The sequence below is a fragment of the Ambystoma mexicanum genome, chromosome 1p (assembly GCF_040938575.1).
Source record: "Ambystoma mexicanum isolate Mex_15411 chromosome 1p, UKY_AmexF1_1, whole genome shotgun sequence".
NCBI classification, from domain to species: Eukaryota; Metazoa; Chordata; class Amphibia; order Caudata; family Ambystomatidae; genus Ambystoma; species Ambystoma mexicanum.
This window is the reverse complement of record NC_090921.1, coordinates 1,458,039,738-1,458,061,516: the sequence shown is the minus strand read 5'-3', so window position 1 is coordinate 1,458,061,516 and position 21,779 is coordinate 1,458,039,738.

The window sequence follows — 21,779 nt, the reverse complement described above, 5'->3', positions numbered from 1 at the left end:
TTTGTAAGAGGAAACAGGAAAGAGAGAAGGAAATGGCAGACAATGCAATTAAGGTAGAGGCAAAATTGGTGCAAAAGAAATTATCAAAAATATCAATGGAAGGGGATTTACTTACCAACATTGTCCGAGGACAGCTTGAAGTAGCCCACTCAAGAAGTGGGGTTTCCTGCAGGGGGTGTGCCACAGGAATGAGTGTTTCCACAGGAAGGGGGGGTTCCAGCAACAGGAAGGATATCCCCAACAGGGAGTGTTTCAGCAACAGGGATATTAACAACAAGGGGGATATTACCCACTGATGGGATATTACCAACAGGGCAGTGGATACTTGCAGAGATGGAGGGGGTTTGGATATGGAGGGGTCGGACCAGATTTGGAGGACCATGTTTTATTTGTGGGCAGAGGGGTCACTTTGCATGGATGTGGCCACACGTACAACAGCAGCAGTATGGCCAAGGGGGGCCCAGGTATATGTTCAAACCATACAACACAGATGCAGCCACATCAAGCACAACTGCCACCACAGCAGGTGCAGGCACCCTGTTGGGCCTGCTGTCGCCCAGACACCCCAGTGTGCTCTACCTTCTTGAAGCATCTCTTGTGCTAGATGGGATTACCTATAAGGATCTCAGACCTAAAGATCTCAGACCAAATAACCGGACAGACTCAAAGGATATGGCAAAGTACTACTTTATTCTCAGTTTAATAAAGGATGGTCAACTGGCAGACATCGGACTTATGCATGCACACTCACACACAAACTTGATTACACAGAGGTTTTATACCCCAATATGTGTCATCTATGATGTCATCTTATGCAGCAAACTCTAAAACCTATTGATGGGAGGGATTAGTTAGGGGAACATATCTACTTATAGAATACATATGGGTGAGTGCTTGATTGGCTGTCTCTTATCTATGAGGAATGCCTTGAACTACCTCTAAATATCTATAATACTGATTGTAGTGCAAAAAAGGGCAGCAGATTGGTCTATGCAACATTGTATAGCAGGTTGCCCATAGAACCACTGATTGGTTGGCATTCCCACCAAACCTTGGACTTTCGGCTCGGCAAGCAGCACGTAAGCAAAACCCAGGTGCTTGAGTCACACAAGATTATGCCCCACTTTCCCAATTAGTCCATCATCTCGCATCAGTCCGACCATGAGCCAAAGTTTCCCATTTGCAATTGACCTTGTAGCCTGATCTCTGTTCTGGGACATTCAAGGGAGTGTGAGCACATCACTATCTTCATCTACAGCGTAATGAATAGCTCTTGTTTTCGACTTCTGGATCACGTTTGAGGAGACCGCAAATGTGTCCATTTCAATGTCCTATTTACTGCTATGTCATTTAATTATGCTGGGTGTCATTGCTACTCTTGGCCTCTAGAGACTTTGTCATTCCATTTTATAGGAGCCTTATTCATTGTTAATTGTCCAATACTTTAGCCCTTGCAAATGTGTTCTTCTTTAATCTAAGAGAAATGTCTCATGTCCATGGCTTACCCATATGCCTCCCTTTGTGCTTTGCAGCTATTCCTTAAAATAGCATCCTTGATCCCAGGCCTGCATAGACTCCTCTTTGTTTTGCACACAGAGCTAATTCTCCAACATCTCTTGACTCTGCAGCCCTGGTCTGTTTCTAGCTGAATTTTATATTTGCACGAGTTGGCATCCATTTTCCTGTCATGGCCGTCCTTGCCACGTTATATTTTCGCCTATAGCAAGCTTCTATGTGTCTCATCTACTTTGAATTGCTGACTTACTGGTCAACAAGTTACTTCATTCTTCTTTGTATATATAATTACTTTATTGTTTTGCACATGTTTCTCTGATTACTTCAGTTACATTGTTACTCTTGAGTATTTTTATATCGTTTCAGTATATACTAGTATAGCTTCTTTATGACATTGCTCTGCCCATGTCAGATTTCACTCTGCACTACCTGATAACCAGTGATGCGTGCTGACATCCCTCCACACAACATTCTTCCACTCCTTCAGTGCGAGGATACATTTGATATGGTTGTCTGAGTGCATATCGTCTCTCGTACACTCAATGCGGTATAGGAATAACACATGGAGGCCCATATAGGGCCCTTCTCCTGCTGTTCCAGTATGATACCGCTGAGGGTGTGGGAATTAGGGATAATGCGGCCACCTGCTCCTCTACATTCCCCCCTCTGGTGGAGACCTCAACCACATTCTTCTCTTCATTCTCCTTTATCATCTCTTCATATTGTAATTTCTTTGGGACCCATATCTTTGTCACCTCCCTCAGGTGACCTGCATGTCATGATGCCTACCCCCGGGGACCCAGACCAGGTCCAGCAACCCCGGAAGCAGGCATCAAGTTATTTTGGGCAAGCCCAAAAACCCCTGCTAGGGGCTGTTTGGACGCGGTCCTGGCGCCTACGGCGCCAGGCTCATATGAAGAGTCAGTCCTGGCACCATAGGCGCCAGGCTCAAAGAGTAGAACTTACCTGATGAAGACCATGCTGCAAGCTTACCTGATGCAGACCATGCTGCAAGAGCTCCAAGCCAAATGAGGCTTGGAAGGGACTATTTTACCTACGGACTATTTTTTTACTTGGGCAGGTCTGGGGAGGAATACTTACCTGGGACTACTTTGGGGGCTATTTAAACCATGCGCAAAGAGCAGCACACGCTTCGTGTTATGCTGCATCCAGCGCGTAACGCTCACCGTGCCTGCAAGTCTGCATCCAGTCTTCTGCCACGCCCGCCTCGAGTTTGGAGCTCAAAGAAAAAGGGAGAAAGAAGGAGAAAAGGTTAGAACAAGAGCAATACCTTTGATCCTTACCTGAATTCCCGATCCATCGCGCCTTCGAGCTTGAAGAAAGAAGTTATTTTATGCGCGTCGCCTCGCCTGCTGCAGCGCAGCTCTGAACTCACCGGCCTTCGCAGCATCTTCACATTCCACCGCATCGTCCTGCATGTTCTCACCGCATTCCGGTACCTAAGGAGTAGACAAGAACAGCAAGGTGAGCCAAGGGAATACACAGAGGAATATTAGTAATCCCCTCATAGACTTACCTGATTTTACCACCAGAGGTACTATTCCTCTTCACGGGTCGGCGCAGCTTCCACTGCATCTTCGCCGAACCCCGGCCCCTAAGGGGGAACAAAAGGACAGCAAGATGAAACAGAGGGACTATCAAGGGAACCCTCCTCACCACATTAGACTTACCTGATTTTACCGCCGGATGTATTATTCCCCGAGACTTCATACTTTCTCTCAGTGCCTGAATAAGGGAGAAAGCAACAGGTTGCATATTGACATTATTTATCGAACTGTGTCGGAAATACAAATCCTTACCAGAATATTACTGGTTGCCACGAGGAACTCTTCACTAGGGTCAAGCTGCAATCTGCAAGGAATCGGACAAGAGTGAAAGTCAGGCATTTGAACTCTTACGAACTACATACTTTTCAGAGTCAATATTGTTCTGGAACTCACCAATTCCTTCGAGCCAGTGAAGCAACTGGTTATCAACGCGCCCCTGCGCTCAATGCAGGATGGAGAGCTCATCTTTTCAAACCATCAGGTGAGACTATAAGAGGGGACATCAAAGGTGATCCGTGGGGAGAACAGCAGGGGTGGGGGGATTTACACTAAACTCCACGGGTGGTTAATTCCCTTTCTCCATTTGCAGAAGTATATTCCTATGGGCCAAGCAAACGAAGCTAGGTGGGCCAGTCCAGTCCGTCATCTCGGCCCTACGCGTCACATTGGTGGAGACCGCAGCTGTCCAGTTCAGATCGACGCCTCTGTGGGAGCCAGGTGAGCGTAACAGAACACAAAGCCTACCCACAAATTCCCACCTGGGCGTTATGGATACCTCAGAGACTGACCAATTGGCCCAATTACTAGGGGAATTGAGGGCTGAAGTCAAGAAACCAATGCTCTTAGGAGAGAACTGATTTTGTCAAAGAAGCGAACTGATGACCTTGCTGGGCAACTATTGCAAAGCCAGGCTGGACAAGCACCCCTACCTGGTTCCGGGGGAAATCCAGCTCCTGTGTTATCGGGTAACCCTGTGCAAATAGACTTACCAGGAAATATTCCATTAGCACACCCGAACGCTTTGCCGGAGATCCCAAAAGGTTTGCCGTGTTTATGAACCAATGCCGCTTGCACTTTTTATGCAGACCTGGAGCCTTCCCTAATGATCAAGCCAAGGTAGCCTTTGTATTGTCATATCTCAGCGGCAGTGCAGCTGATTGGTCAATTCCACTAGTTACTCAGGATGACCCAATTCTTCAGGATTTTCAGGGCTTTCAAACGAGCATGGAAAGACTATTTGCCCGGCACTCCCAAGGACAGGACCTGGATAACGAACTTTTGTCCCTACGACAGGGTAACCAGGACCTTATATCCTACATCGCAACCTTTAATAGGTTGATAGCGGAAACTGGATGGCCGGAGGTAAAACAAAACACGTTATTTCATCAAGGGCTTCGAGGAGAACTCAAGGATGTCTTGGCTCAAGTCGTGAACCCACCTCAAGACTGCGCTGAATATATTGACCTAGTGGTCCAGTTAGATCACAGACTTCAGAACAGAAAGGCTGATCGAGCCAAGTTTGAGAATCGGGTGTTGGTCAAAACCCACGCTAACCCCAAAGGAGCAGATGGTTCAGAACCCATGCAAATCGGAGAGGTTAAAGGACCCTTAACCCAGATGGAAAGAGAAAGGAGTCGTCAAATGCAATTGTGTCTATATTGTGGAACTTCTGGGCATTTTCTACGGGATTGCCCTGTAAAACCACCCAAGAAGGTGGTAGGAGCCGCTGATAAAAGCTATATGGAGTCAGACTCGGGAAACGACCACGCCCGACAAGCGTAGAGGTCCGCTTGCCGAGCTTGAAGAAGGATACTCAGACCTCGCATTTCATCATACCAATGGTCCTCGTAGATCCAGGGCAGCCATCGCGTATGCATGCAGTAAGGGCATACATTGATAGCGGGGCCATAGGAAACTATGTGGACTATGAATTGGCTTCCAGGATGAATCTACCTCTCTGCCGAAAAACCACCTCAGATGTCATCACCACAGTCGATGGAACTGAAATTGCCTCTGGGCCTGTAACTCATTCCACCGCAGAGATGACACTATTGGGTGAGGATGGACATCGTGAGACTATTGTGTTTGATCTAATCAAAGCCCCACAGTTCCAAATTATACTGGAGATACCTTGGTTGGAAACACATAATCCTTGTATTGATTGGCGAGAGAAGAGAATAACCTTCCCGGATTGTGCACAAACCTGTTACCCAAAGAAAAATCAGAACGCAGGCCTGGCCACAGTAACCACAGCAGTCATGCAACTACCTCCAGAATACCAAGAATTCCAGGATGTCTTGCAAAAAGAACAGGCAAACACCTTACCTCCTCACAGATTGCACGATTGTCAAATCGATCTCATACCCGGTGCACAACCCCCTTGTAGCAGGATTTATGCCCTTACAGAACCTGACAACCTTCACCTACAACAATACTTAGACCAGTACCTTGCCAATGGCTTTATTCGCCCATCCAAGTCCCCTGCATCTTCAGCTTTGTTCTTCATGCCCGAAAAGGAAGGTGACCTCAGAACGCGCATAGACTACCGCGCATTGAACCAGATAATTGTTAGGAACCGATACCCATTGCCTCTGATCCCTGAACTACTAGACCAAGTGAAGGACGCTTGTATATACACTAAATTAGATCTCCTGGGGGCATACCATCTGGTACGTGTAAAAGAGGGCGACAAATAGAAGACTGCTTTTCGCACTAAGTATGGGTTATTCGAATACCAGGTGATGCCTTTCGGGTTGTGCAATGCACCAGCAGCCTTCCAATACTTCATGAACGATGTCCTTCGTGAACTCATTGACATTTGTGTTGTCATATATATCGATGCTATTCTAGTATACTCCTCTTCAGAATCTGACCATGTGAAGCACGTCCGAGCAGTCCTTGAGAAATTGCACCAGCACAAACTATATGCAAAACTAGAAAAATGTGTTTTTCATGCCACAGAAGTTGAATTCCTTGGGTTTATCCTGACCACAAAGGGAGTCCGAATGGACTCACGAAAGGTGGACGCAATCCTTAAGTGGCCATCACCAAGTTCAGTTAAAGGAGTACAAAGCATGCTCTGCTTTGCCAATTTCTACCGCAGATTCATCCCAGATTTTTCACATGTTGTACATCCCATCACAGCACTCTTGCGAAAAAATAAACACTTTATGTGAACTGAAGAAGCTGAAAATGCCTTCCAAGAGCTGAAAGCGAATTTCACGTCTGCACCTGTATTAAAGCACCCGTGCCCTGACCTTCCATACATAGTGGAAACTGATGCATCCGGTCTAGCCATGGGAGCTGTCCTGTCTCAAAAGGACCCTGAAACTGGCCAGCTTCACCCAGTAGCATTTTGGTGCAGAAAGTTCTCGGAACCCGAGTTAAACTATGCGGTTACAGACAAGGAGTTATTAGCCATTAAATCCACCTTCAAGGCTTGGCGGCACTATCTTCTTGGTGACAGGCATACCATTACTGTGATCACCGATCACCGGAACTTACAGTATTTAAAAACAGCCAAGGCCCAATCATCACGTCAACTCCGATGGGCATTGTTCTTTGCCGAGTTCAATTTCGTGATAACCTATCGACCAGGTTGTAAGAATGGTAATGCAGACGCCTTATCCCGAATAGGGATGGGAGAGGCAGAAGTGAACCCAGAACCAGTACCTATAATTTCCGAACAAAGGATTCTTGGCATGACTACTCTACAGACACTAGAGGACATTCAGGTAAAGATCCAGCAACTCTTTGATCCTACAGCCCTGCAGGACTGGGTAAAGAAAGGCCCGGACTACTCTGTCACCAATGATCTGCCTTATTACCAAGGGCGGCTATTTCTGCCACACAAGGAACTACAAGAGCTAGTCATTTCCCGTTATCATGATACCCTAATGGAGGGGCACCCAGGTATTGCAAAAACTGAAACTAAAATTAAAAGACAATTCTGGTGGCCCACCTGGCGAAAGGATATTCAATAATTTATGATGTCTTGTGGCATTTGCGCCCAAAACAAAAGTCAAAAGAAAAAACCATCTGGACTCTTACAACCTTTAGACATTCCGCCTACACCATGGCACACCTTATCGTTAGACTTTATTACTGATCTACCTCCTTGTAATGGATTTAACACCATTCTAGTTATTGTGGATCTTTTTTCCAAGATGGCCCACTTTATTCCTTTAAAAGGATTACCTTCAGCCTTAATCCTGGCCAAAGAATTCCATCGAAAACATTGTTCGCATACATGGATTTCCGTCCATGTTGGTCTCTGACCGGGGCAGTCAATTCATTTCACATTTTTGGAAGAAATGTTGTCAATTGGCGCCAATCGACGTGGGATTATCGACCAGTCACCACCACCAGACCGATGGTCAAACGGAGAGGACCAACCAGACTCTTGAACAATACCTGCGTTGTATTTACATCAAACTGAGAGTAATTGGAAGGACATTCTTTGGATCGCAGAATATGCATACAATAATTCAGTACATTCTGGAACTGGACAAAGCCCCTTTTATACCCTATATGGGCACCATCCTCGAACCGCAGACCTTGACTCACCCCAACACTTAGAAATGCCCGCAGTGGACCATCTACACGCTCCGATTACACAAGCCTTTAAGGAGGCAACTGCACATTTAAAACAAGCGAAGGAGCAATATAAGAAAGATGCTGATCGGCATAGAAGTGATACTCATCAGTACCAGATAGGGGATCAAGTATGGTTGGCCACAAAACACATACCTCTCAAGGGAACGCGGACCTTTAAGCCTAGATATATGGGACCTTACTCTATTAAGGCCATTATCAACCCGGTGGCAGTCAAGTTGGACTTACCTGCTAATATGCAAATTCACCCCATCTTTCATGTGTCACTTTTGAAGCCAGTGCAACCAGGGACAAGACTAACCGAGCCACCAGACCCCATCCTTATAGACGGGAAAACCGGAATTTGAGGTTAAAAACATCCTGGACTCCAAGATGGTGAAATCAAAACTTTTTTATTTAATCGACTGGAAAGGTTACGGACCACAGGAAAGGTCTTGGGAACCTAGTGACTACGTGCATGCACCTCGATTGGTGAAAAGATTCCACCGAAATTTCCCAGACAAACCAAAACCACGGGGAAGAACGAGTTTAGGAGGGGTCTTGGGGGGAGTGCTGTCATGATGCCTACCCCCATGGACCCAGACCAGGTCCAGCAACCCCGGAAGCAGGCATCAAGTCATTTTGGGCAAGCCCAAAAACCCCTGCTAGGGGCTGTTTGGGTGCGGTCCTGGTGCCTATGGCGCCAGGCTCATATGGAGAGTCAGTCCTGGCGCCATAGGTGCCTGGCTCATAGAGCAGAACTTACCTGATGCAGACCATGCTGCAAGCTTACCTGATGCAGACCATGCTGCAAGAGCTCCAAGCCAAATGAGGCTTGGAAGGGACTATTTTACCTAAGGACTATTTTTTTACTCGGGCGGGGCTGGGGAGGAATACTTACCTGGGACTATTTTGGAGGCTATTTAAACCACGACTGAAGAGCAGCACACGCTTTGTGTTATTCTGCATCCAGCAGCGTAACGCTCACCGTGCCTACAAGTCTGCATCCAGTCTTCTGCCACGCCCGCCTCGAGTTTGGAGCTCCTAGAAAAAGGGAGAAAGAAGGAGAAAAGGTTAGAACAAGAGCAATACCTTTGATCCTTACCTGAATTCCCGATCCATCGTGCCTTCGAGCGGGAAGAAAGAAGTTATTTTATGCGCGCCGCCTCGCCTGCTGCAGCGTCGCGCTGAACTCACCGGCCTTCGCAGCATCTTCACATTCCACCACATCCTTCTGCATGTTCCCGCCGCATTCCGGCACCTAAGGAGTAGACAAGAACAGCAAGGTGAGCCAAGGGAATACACAGAGGAATATTAGTAACCCCCCCATAGACTTACCTGATTTTACCACCGGGGGTACTATTCCTCTTCACGGGTTGGCGCAGCTTCCACTGCATCTTCGCCAAACCCCGGCCCCTAAGGGGAAACAAAAGGACAGCAAGGTGAAACAAAGGGACTATCAAGGGGAACCCTCCTCACCACATTAGACTTACCTGATTTTACCACTGGAGGTATTATTCCCCGAGACTTCATACTGTCTCTCAGTGCCTGAATAAGGGAGAAAGCAACAGGTTACATATTGACATTATTTATCGAACGGCAACAGTTTCACCTCACTGATGATGCCCAACAAGGCTGAAACACGTGTATGGGGTTACTGATGGTACTCTTGTTCAGAGGAGAATTGCCTAGCATTTCGGCGCTGGACTGCCCCAGGGCAGGACAAAGGCTGATATGCGGGGAAATTTCTTCTCTGTGTAAAGGACAGTGAGCTAAAGACTTGGTAGAGTCTCTCCCAGGGGTTATTCACCCAAGAACAGGTCATTGGGCTGTGTTCGTGCTGGTAGAGAGATTCCCAGACCCCCCCTTTGTTTGCATACATTAACTTTGGGTTTCACCCTAAGTTAACAGGGCAATCCAGACGTGGACCCCTTGCTCACTGTTCTTAGAGAGGCAACAGTTTCACCTCACTGATGATGCCCAACAAGGCTGAAACACGTGTATGGGGTTACTGATGGTACTCTTGTTCAGAGGAGAATTGCCTAGCATTTCGGCGCTGGACTGCCCCAGGGCAGGACAAAGGCTGATATGCGGGGAAATTTCTTCTCTGTGTAAAGGACAGTGAGCTAAAGACTTGGTAGAGTCTCTCCCAGGGGTTATTCACCCAAGAACAGGTCATTGGGCTGTGTTTGTGCTGGTAGAGAGATTCCCAGACCCCCCCTTTGTTTGCATACATTAACTTTGGGTTTACCCTAAGTTAACAGGGCAATCCAGACGTGGACCCCTTGCTTACTGTTCTTAGAGAGGCGACAGTTTCACCTCACTGATGATGCCCAACAAGGCTGAAACACGTGTATGGGGTTACTGATGGTACTCTTGTTCAGAGGAGAATTGCCTAGCATTTCGGCGCTGGACTGCCCCAGGGCAGGACAAAGGCTGATATGCGGGGAAATTTCTTCTCTGTGTAAAGGACAGTGAGCTAAAGACTTGGTAGAGTCTCTCCCAAGGGTTATTCACCCAAGAACAGGTCATTGGGCTGTGTTCGTGCTGGTAGAGAGATTCCCAGACCCCCCCTTTGTTTGCATACATTAACTTTGGGTTTCACCCTAAGTTAACAGGGCAATCCAGACGTGGACCCCTTGCTCACTGTTCTTAGAGAGGCAACAGTTTCACCTCACTGATGATGCCCAACAAGGCTGAAACACGTGTATGGGGTTACTGATGGTACTCTTGTTCAGAGGAGAATTGCCTAGCATTTCGGCGCTGGACTGCCCCAGGGCAGGACAAAGACTGATATGCGGGGAAATTTCTTCTCTGTGTAAAGGACAGTGAGCTAAAGACTTGGTAGAGTCTCTCCCAGGGGTTATTCACCCAAGAACAGGTCATTGGGCTGTGTTCGTGCTGGTAGAGAGATTCCCAGACCCCCCCTTTGTTTGCATACATTAACTTTGGGTTTCACCCTAAGTTAACAGGGCAATCCAGACGTGGACCCCTTGCTCACTGTTCTTAGAGAGGCAACAGTTTCACCTCACTGATGATGCCCAACAAGGCTGAAACACGTGTATGGGGTTACTGATGGTACTCTTGTTCAGAGGAGAATTGCCTAGCATTTCGGCGCTGGACTGCCCCAGGGCAGGACAAAGGCTGATATGCGGGGAAATTTCTTCTCTGTGTAAAGGACAGTGAGCTAAAGACTTGGTAGAGTCTCTCCCAGGGGTTATTCACCCAAGAACAGGTCATTGGGCTGTGTTCGTGCTGGTAGAGAGATTCCCAGACCCCCCCTTTGTTTGCATACATTAACTTTGGGTTTCACCCTAAGTTAACAGGGCAATCCAGACGTGGACCCCTTGCTCACTGTTCTTAGAGAGGCAACAGTTTCACCTCACTGATGATGCCCAACAAGGCTGAAACACGTGTATGGGGTTACTGATGGTACTCTTGTTCAGAGGAGAATTGCCTAGCATTTCGGCACTGGACTGCCCCAGGGCAGGACAAAGGCTGATATGCGGGGAAATTTCTTCTCTGTGTAAAGGACAGTGAGCTAAAGACTTGGTAGAGTCTCTCCCAGGGGTTATTCACCCAAGAACAGGTCATTGGGCTGTGTTCGTGCTGGTAGAGAGATTCCCAGACCCCCCCTTTGTTTGCATACATTAACTTTGGGTTTCACCCAAAGTTAACAGGGCAATCCAGACGTGGACCCCTTGCTCACTGTTCTTAGAGAGGCAACAGTTTCACCTCACTGATGATGCCCAACAAGGCTGAAACACGTGTATGGGGTTACTGATGGTACTCTTGTTCAGAGGAGAATTGTCTAGCATTTCGGCGCTGGACTGCCCCAGGGCAGGACAAAGGCTGATATGCGGGGAAATTTCTTCTCTGTGCAAAGGACAGTGAGCTAAAGACTTGGTAGAGTCTCTCCCAGGGGTTATTCACCCAAGAACAGGTCATTGGGCTGTGTTCATGCTGGTAGAGAGATTCCCAGACCCCCCCTTTGTTTGCATACATTAACTTTGGGTTTCACCCTAAGTTAACAGGGCAATCCAGACGTGGACCCCTTGCTCACTGTTCTTAGAGAGGCAACAGTTTCACCTCACTGATGATGCCCAACAAGGCTGAAACACGTGTATGGGGTTACTGATGGTACTCTTGTTCAGAGGAGAATTGCCTAGCATTTCGGCGCTGGACTGCCCCAGGGCAGGACAAAGGCTGATATGCGGGGATATTTCTTCTCTGTGTAAAGGACAATGAGCTAAAGACTTGGTAGAGTCTCTCCCAGGGGTTATTCACCCAAGAACAGGTCATTGGGCTGTGTTCGTGCTGGTAGAGAGATTCCCAGACCCCCCCTTTGTTTGCATACATTAACTTTGGGTTTCACCCTAAGTTAACAGGGCAATCCAGACGTGGACCCTTTGCTCACTGTTCTTAGAGAGGCAACAGTTTCACCTCACTGATGATGCCCAACAAGGCTGAAACACGTGTATGGGGTTACTGATGGTACTCTTGTTCAAAGGAGAATTGCCTAGCATTTCGGCGCTGGACTGCCCCAGGGCAGGACAAAGGCTGATATGCGGGGAAATTTCTTCTCTGTGTAAAGGACAGTGAGCTAAAGACTTGGTAGAGTCTCTCCCAGGGCTAATTCACCCAAGAACAGGTCATTGGGCTGTGTTCGTGCTGGTAGAGAGATTCCCAGACCCCCCCTTTGTTTGCATACATTAACTTTGGGTTTCACCCTAAGTTAACAGGGCAATCCAGACGTGGACCCCTTGCTCACTGTTCTTAGAGAGGCAACAGTTTCACCTCACTGATGATACCCAACAAGGCTGAAACACGTGTATGGGGTTACTGATGGTACTCTTGTTCAGAGGAGAATTGCCTAGCATTTCGGCGCTGGACTGCCCCAGGGCAGGACAAAGGCTGATATGCGGGGAAATTTCTTCTCTGTGTAAAGGACAGTGAGCTAAAGACTTGGTAGAGTCTCTCCCAGGGGTTATTCACCCAAGAACAGGTCATTGGGCTGTGTTCGTGCTGGTAGAGAGATTCCCAGACCCCCCCTTTGTTTGCATACATATTGACATTATTTATCGAACTGTGTTGGAAATACAAATCCTTCCCAGAATATTACTGGTTGCCACGAGGAACTCTTCACTAGGGTCAAGCTGCAATCTGCAAGGAATCGGACAAGAGTGAAAATCAGGCATTTGAACTCTTACGAACTACATAGTTTTCGGAGTCAATATTGTTCTGGAACTCACCAATTCCTTCGAGCCAGTGAAGCAACTGGTTATCAACGCACCCCTGCGCTGAATGCAGGATGGAGAGCTCATCTTTTCAAACCATCAGGTGAGACTATAAGAGGGGACATCAAAGGGGATCCATGGGGAGAACAGCGGGGTGGGGGGATTTACACTCAACTCCACAGGTGGTTAATTCCCTTTCTCCATTTGCAGAAGTATATTCCTACGGGCCAAGCAAACAAAGCTAGGTGGGCCAGTCCGTCATCTCGGCCCTATGTGTCACATTGGTGGAGACCGCAGCTGTCCAGTTCAGATCGACGCCTCTGTGGGAGCCAGGTGAGCGTAACACTGCATTCTTTATATCTTCATCCATACTCCAGGGCACATGGCAGCAGTCTCCTGATGGTGGACAAAATATCCAATGTTCAAAATATTTTTTATGATCCTTGGGATAGAATTTTGTTCCTGAAGATCTAAGAGTACTTTTCTTTATATTCTCACATGTACTCATTTTACATCTGCTCGCCAGTTCAAGTATCTATATCAATCATGCTCTTCATCTCAATCACTTTTTTGGTTATCTTCTGGCACTGTCCCAAGATGATCCTTTTAAGACAGAATCCCAGAAATACCAACACGAGTATTGCTCTGGGTATTTTGAAAGAATTGGTCAGCGAGGTTGGAATCCATGACAATAGCATTGAGAACCAGTCATATCCTGCTGTCTCATCAGCTTCATCTTCCATCTTTGTATGCAGGGTTGTCAGCATAGTTATTGCTTCTGTCAGGGTTCTATTTTCTCCATCATAGGATGGTATGAATTTACAGCAAGAAGGCCAGACCTTCGCTGATCTGCCCAAAAGGAAAGCCCCTGGTCTAGACGGGCTATCTGCAGAATTCTAACAGGAATATGTAGCAGTGTTGGGCCCTGTCCACCTTGATGTGTGGGAGGAATCCCTGCGGGTTGAGCTACTCCCTTCTTCACTCCGCAAAGCGATGATTACAATACTCCTTAAACAAGACAGACCCAGCGACCTCTGTGGCTCCTATAGACCTCTGTCCCTTATGAACCGTGACACAAAAATCTTTGCCAAAATACTTGCCAACCACCTGCTACCCCTGATGCAACATCTGATCCATCCTGCTCAAGCCGGGTTCATTCCTGGGAGGTCCACATCTCTTAACATCAGGAGACTATTCAACGCTATGGCACGCCTGGACCCCTAGTCGCAGGCTGTGGCAGTGACCATTGATGTGCAAAAAGCCTTTGACATGGTGTCCTGGGAATACTTGTGGGTGGTCCTGGAGAAGATTGTTATTGGCCTGAATATGATACGCTATATTCAATTGCTATATACACAGCCAGTTGCTAGAGTGATGGTCAACTCCTTTTTGTCTGAACAAATTCAATTGAGCAGAGACACCCGCCAGGGATGCCCCTTCTCCCCCATCCTGTTTGCCCTGGCTATCGAGCCTATGGCAGACTTGCCCAGCGCGGTCTCCGACTAATCAGCCAACCAAAAATAGTGTCTCTATATGCTGATGACGTGCTGCTTTACGTCTGCGATCGAAACAAAAACCTGGATCCCATTCTGCAAGGCATAGTTCACATAGGTCAATACTCCGAGTTCACAATTAACCTTTCCAAATCGGAAATATTCCCGCTCACAGACAACACCCCGAATACCGGGGGCCCTTCCCCCTTTGCTAGTCAGCTGACGGTATAAAACAGCTGGGGTGGCTGTGTCCAGAACACGTCCCACACTACTGAAAAATAACTACAACACGACCGCAGCCATGATCGAAAACAAAATGCACAAGTGGCAAAATCTCCCCTTGTCTGCCCCGGCTAAGCTTTCACTTATAAAAATGTCACTATTACCTAAACTGCCCTATGTCTTCTCCAATGTCCCAGTCTGGCCTGGTAAATCTTACTTCACCACACTGCATTCACTCTTCGTACAGTTTCTGTGGCCCTCCGGGGCAGTCAGAAAGAAATGGGCCGATTTAACTGCCCCTATGATAAGGGGGGGTTTGCGGCACCGCACATCAGGTTGTACTGGATGTCCTCCGAAGGCGCAATACACTTCATACAGGTATTTGGTGGAACACCCTCCCCCACATATTAAACTTGAACCTTTGGCTGCTGGTCGCACCGACCTTAAGACCCTTGTGTTAGACCCCCGATACAAAGACAACTTCCCGTTAGATCCAGTTTCCTCCACGCTGAAGGCCTGGTAACTATATTTTCCCATGTAGGGGCTGAACGTCCGTTCTACAAATAGCTCCCACTCTGGAATTTTCCAGGGCTACAGCAGCTGCGTGACAAAGCGACCCAAATCCAGTGGGAGGCACTGGGATACAGATTGCTGGCAGATCTATTCCCAAATGGGGAGTTCATCATGCCGGAGACCTGGAAACCGGGCCACTGCGACACTGGGGGAGACCTTTTCCAATATTATCGGGTCTGCTCTGCAGTAGCATCCCATTGGCCTGAATACCCCAGGAAACCCCTGAAACTCCGATCCTTGCCTACTTAGCCAATTCTGGGGATAATCGGCACATTCTGTGTACACTATATGGTATGCTACTGGATAAGATGGTCCTCCCCTCTCAGCAGGCACATTCTCGTTGATCTGAGGAGCTTACAACTGTAATCACAGACACCCAATGGACTCTCATGTGTGCTCCCTCTAGAAAGGTCTCCCTCAACTTTCGGTTGAAATTTATGCAAATCAGAATCCTACATAACCTATATTACACCCCGCCAGACTTTCCAAGATGCCCCCGTTACAGAGCACTACTGCCCCAGATGCCATGACACGACAGCAGACCACTGTCATATGTTTTGGGGACGCCTACAACTAGAAACTTTTTGGATGAGAGTCATAGACGTTCTGTCAGACGTAACGGACACCCCATTAGAGAAAACACCTACTCGGCACTCGGTTTGGTTTGTGGTCTGGTGCTCTGGGTATAAATGACCGAGCCTTCACCAAGGTCTGAATGTGAGTTGCATGATTGACAAAAGAATGATACTCCTCCATTGGAAAAGTAAGAGCCCCTCAACCCCCACAGAGAGCGAATGGTTAAAAGCACTGACCTGGGCACAAGAGAATGAGGATTTCTATGTCCACACTCTCCCTTCCGCAGCTAGACCCCGCAATATTTGTGGCGGCTTTCGCTCCTACCTAGCCCGTGAAAAAGAAAGGAGTGAATGACATTGCTAATGGTTTCTGTTTACTGCAAATACTGTTGCCTCTGTATATGTGAATTAGAGTACACTGTTAACAATGATACTGATGTATATGACCACTGTAGATGAGATGCCTCCACCTTGTTGTACCTGTGAATCGCCAATTTTATAAATAAAACCTTTTTTTTAAAAGAAGGCCCGACCTTGACACACACGCCTCCTCCCTTTGCTGTAATTAAGTCCAGGACCTACCTGTTATAGCAAGTCATCAGCCTGATGGCTCTCACGTCTCCTCTGATTGCATTGAATCCTTTTATTGTTGCATTAATTGTCTGCAGGAGCACCCATCTGGTGATTTCCAGCCACTTGGCATTCACTGCAGTCTTGAGTCCTGTCATAAATATAAATGTCATTATCATTGCTTTCTTACTGAAATGATATGATATGGCATTTATAACACACCTGTACACAAGTGTTTCTAGGCGTGACAAGACAGGGAGGGGAAACAAAAGGGAGGACAAAACAACAATCTTACTTTGCCTTGTGTAATTCAGATCGTGCAAGAGCAGGGAAAGGGGGAAAGGGAGAAGTGCTGCGGGTAAGTGTAGGATGGAGAAGTGCGGAACGAGGATAAACAACAAGAGTGGAGCCAATGAGTGGCAAGTGCGGGTACTCATAAGTGCAGCCAATGGGTGGCAAGTAAGTGCGAGAGAGGGAACTGTAAGGTTACAGATACAGACCACAAGTGCTGGGGAACCAAGAGGCAGTGCAGGATTGCAGCTGGACAGGCAGGGACCTGGGCCTGAATTCAGAGCATGACCATTGCATGGAAGAGGCAGCTGAGCAGCAAGGGAGAAGAAGAGAGAAGGCAGAAGCAAAGAGAAAGGTCTTGAGTTGCTTACGGAGATGGTTCTGCTCAGGTTTCAGAGAGGCAGGGAGGCTGTTGCAGAGGGAGGCCCCAGCTGAAGAAAGAGATATGCCCCCAACTCTTTGTTTGGAAAAGCGAATGAGCGTAAGAGAGTTGGAGGTGGAAGAGTGGAGAGCTCGAGAAGGCAGATATTTAGGAAGAGAGAGTTGGAGGTAGTGTGGTCCCATGCCCCAGAAAGCCTTGAAAGCCAGAAAGGTTCTTGAACTTAATCCTTGCTGCCACTGGGAGACAGTGAAGGGATTTCAGAGCTGGAGAGATACGATCCCGAGGCTTGAGGGCAAAGACAAGTCTTGCAGTCCTGTTCTGGATTAGTTTTAGAGGATGGAGAGTAGAGGCAGGAAGATTTAGAAAGAGGATTTTGCAGTAGTCCAGCCTAGAGAGAGCCAGAGTGTTGGGTCAGAAACCACGCCAGGTTAATTTCATATGTGGTTTATTGTTCACTTGAAGACATATGTAAAAGACCCCCAACCAGTACAACAGCCTATAACCAACTGCCAATAATTGAGCAACAACAAGAGCTCAGGGATTCTAAGCTCTGGAATCATCTGACATCATAGCTTAGCAGGAGATAGGAAAACATAAAGGAGATAGATTACTACATATTATACTAATACATAACACAGAGCTCTGGAGACAGTGAGCTTCTGGACGGAAGTGAGGAAGGGAAGAATACCGCTGAAGAGGTGCAGCTGGTAGTTTGACTTCTTAGAGATATCAGAGATGTGAGGAGAGAAGGAGTGTGTGGAGTTGAAGATGACCCTGCAGTTCTTAGCCTCAAAGGTAGGAGAAGGAATAGGGCTCAGGGTGGGAGGCCAGAGAGTTTGAGGAAAGGACGGAGCTGGTGTACTGATGAGGAGGATCTCAGTCTTACTGGCATTAAGGCAGAGATCATTGGTGGCACACCACTCCTGGATTGCAGAAAGACAGTCAGGAATGAGAGAAGGAGTAGAGGTGGCTGATGGGAGCCTGAAGGAGAGTGTAATCCAAATAGCAAGAGGTGCCAGATATTGGTTGACGAGCCAGGGAGAAGGATTAGATCCCTGGGGTACACCACAGGTAGAGATATATGATAGTCTATTTATATAGCGCCTATATACAATGTGTTTCAAAACGCATCAAGGCAAGGGAGGGAACGAGGGGAAATACTATTACATTCTTACAGGCCATGAACAGTACGGATATGAAATTATCGTACACAGCCTGATGTCATTTCAGATAGTGCAAGAGCTAAGACATAGATAAGGAAGGGAAGGGGAGAGTGGGAAGGAAATGGAAACAGACAGGCGACTACCATACTAGGCCTGACAACATTTCTGGTAGAGCCGGCGAAAAATAAAAGGTGAGGTAGAGGGGTGCAGAAAGGGAGGGGAGGAACAAAGCAAGCAACTATTGTACTAGGCCTGATGACATTTTAGAGAGTGGTGGAGGAGGGTTGGGGGGGGGGAACAGGTAAGGGGAGGGGGAGGAGGCAGACAAGGTTGCTATCATACTAGGTCCAAGGACAATTCTGATAGAGTAAGTGCATAGAAGAAAGTAAGGGGAGGTGGGGAGGAGATAGGAAAAGGGAGAGGAGGAGAGAATAGAGAGTAAGCAGCCAAAAAGAGTGGGGAAGCAAGAGGTGAGAACAAATACAATTGCAGAAGTCAGTAGTACCACATAATGTTGCTAGCCAGGATACAAGATGAAGATGGGAACAGCATGATTCAGGGCCACCATGAGTACAAGATGCAAAGGAGGTCCAGCATGAGAGTTGAGAAAGGGTGACGCACGGTGAATCAATGAAGTCCATAAAAGTCAAATCCAGCATTGGCCACAAGACGGTGATGGTGAAACCAGAAAGTTTCAGGACAGACTCCTGCATAAATAGGCTGGAGGGGGAGCAGGGTAGACGAATCAAGCAAAACAGGCAACACCTGTGTGCGAGAAGGGAAGGGGGCACAAGGTAACATCACAGGGGGAGAAGAGGGAGTGGGATGGCCTGTGGGGACAGAGGAAGTAAACACATGTTGGTGCATGCTTACCTGCTGTCTGAGCAGGGGATCGGGCCCTGGGTCCTCCTGGTTCTAACAGGTCCAAACAGGAATTGCCCTTTTCTTTGGTGAGAGATGCCCTTGATCTAAGAGTTAAGAGACGGACGGAAGAGGCAGGGCTAAAAAGGTGGGTAGTGCTTAGGCCAGGTGACCTAGATCCACTTGCACCTGCTCCCCATCTGCAAAGGAAAAGAGGCAGGAGGGCTCCTTAAGTAGGGAAAACGAGCGGCAATCAGGAAGGGACCAGGTGGGCGGGACTTAGGCCAGGTGACCTAGATCCACTTGCACCTGCTCCCCATCTGCAAAGGAAAAGAGGCTGGAGGGCTCCTTAAGTAGCAAAAAAGAGCGGCAACCAGGAAGGCAACGGGTGGGCAGGGTTTAGGCCAGGTGACCTAGATCAACTTGCACCTGCTCCCCATCTGCAAAGGGAGATTGGGAGAGTGATATATGGAGGAGGGGAAGGTCCCCAGTTGGACCTCTGAGGGTCGATCAGTGAGAAAGGAGGTCAACCAGGCCAGGGCCTGATCAGTGATACCCAGGTTCTCACAGAGCCAGTTCAGCAGGACAGTTTGTGTTCATCTAGAATGTCTTCACAAGCTTTTATTGATTTTGATGAAAAGTAGTTCTACCTTTTCAGCCAGTAAAGAATAAGTGATCTTTTCCTTCTCTGGTGTTCATTCATCTTTGGAAATTCACTGCTATTGAAACCATTTTGAGGGATCACTAATTCTGGAACATGTATTAATACAATGGAATGTATTCCTCCCCAATTTCTAGGCAACTGCATGTAAACTGTGGATCCACAGCCCCAATAACAGTCCATCAGTACAGCAGTTCCTCCATTCATCCCTGCGACCTCGAGTATCTGTCCATATCCTTTGTTGTCTCTGGCTAGAACCAAGCATCCATTCTTGAAGCATGTTGTTGCATTCTTCAATTGTATTATAGATACTGGTCCTGCTTCATTGTCAACCAATGTTAGTTACTTGGAATACTTGGCCCATGATTCTAGGCATCTGTCATTCACTATCTGCACTATGGCTAATGGTTCTTTCTTCAATAAATATGCAGGGCAAAGTAATAGTTCATCTTCCCATCCAGTACTGGTAGCAACACGCTCATATACCAATAGCTGAGGTCTTTCTCAACATCCTGGCTCTCCTGACCTTTCAGTTTTGTCTGAGTAATCTATCTTCTTCATTTCAACAATTTTTATTCGTTCTCCAATCTGGGATGGATACATACTTTATTGCTTGTCCACCTCATCCCACCTTCCATCCTTTTTGTCTTTATATAAGTATCTTCATATGGAAATGTTCCTCTTGATCGCCATTGTAAAGTTGCCCATTTTTCTTCAAGTTGTCCTCTGTGTGTACACGCTGCTAGATGGCTGAGATATCTTGCATCATGTACAGGCATCTCTTTGGCAATAAATATCCTTGCTGCATTCATGGCATACAGTATTAAAGAACAGACATAGCAGCTTTCATCTGATGCTCTCTCTTCCACCTCCTTCATGTGCTGATACCATCGGTTATTCTTTAAAAGAGCCGAATTATCAAGATAGGTGTTTATATCTTCATGATCTTCCCCAATATCCCTTATAAATCGAAATAGATGCCTTGTCAGATTATGAAGGATACTGTTTGTGCTTTCATCAGGGGCAATATTAACTGTTTCATTTTTCGTCTCTATGGGCCTCATTAGGAGTTTGGAGGTAGCCATGCCGTTTTCTTACGGCATGGCTGCCCCCAAACCGGGTACCGGGTCCGGGTTCCAGGAATAGGGAATTACCGGGCCATGCCGACTTTAGCGGGCCCGGTAATTCCCATTCTCGGGACCCGGACCCGGTACATCCCCATTCCCATAGAGCCCCTATAGGTCTCAATGGGAATGGGGAGGATGCTAACAACGGGCCCGTTAATGATGGGCCCATTGTTAGCATCCTAGTCTGCTAGCGGGTCCCGCTCTGCACGTCTGGTCTGGCCAGATGTCCAGAGCGGGACCCGCTGCAGACCTCATAATAATGCAGCCCGGAATGAACGGTGCTGGTCCCTTACCGGCACCGTTCATTCCGCGGCTGCCTACGTTGTAATGAGGCCCTATGTCTGTATCGTTTCTTATAACATGTCTAAATGCCATAAAGATCAGGAGGAAAATACAAATCATAACACAGAATGATATCAAAATTATTACTCCATGAAAGCTCATCGACTTTCTTGATGACAATGAGCCTCTTTTATTCTGAAACCGCCCCATTTTAACTTACCCTTTTACTATATAGAATCACACCTTTATATCAAGAACTGCAAGATGATTGCTATGATTATTCTTAAAATAATATAATTGTTTTTAGGATTGCCAAAAAAGTCACTATATTTATATATCTTCTTACTAAAGCAGGATAAGTCAGTAAAATGCATGTAAAAACAGCATACACAAATGTGTATATTGTTATTATAATGGGTAACATAATGATTAAATGTGCCTCTCTCCTTTCAGCTTCACTAATTCAATATATTATTCCTTTAGCCCATATAAATTAGTTCGAGGATAACTGCAAGACTGTTTATTCCTTGTCAAATGTTAAAAGATATTGGCCTTTAGTCTAAAGGGCTGCTGTGTTCCTCATTTTCCTTGTCTTAACTATTGACCATAGAACAAGTCTGCATGCATGGAACTTCTTCTCTTGCTTCACAATCAGTAGTTGCAGGA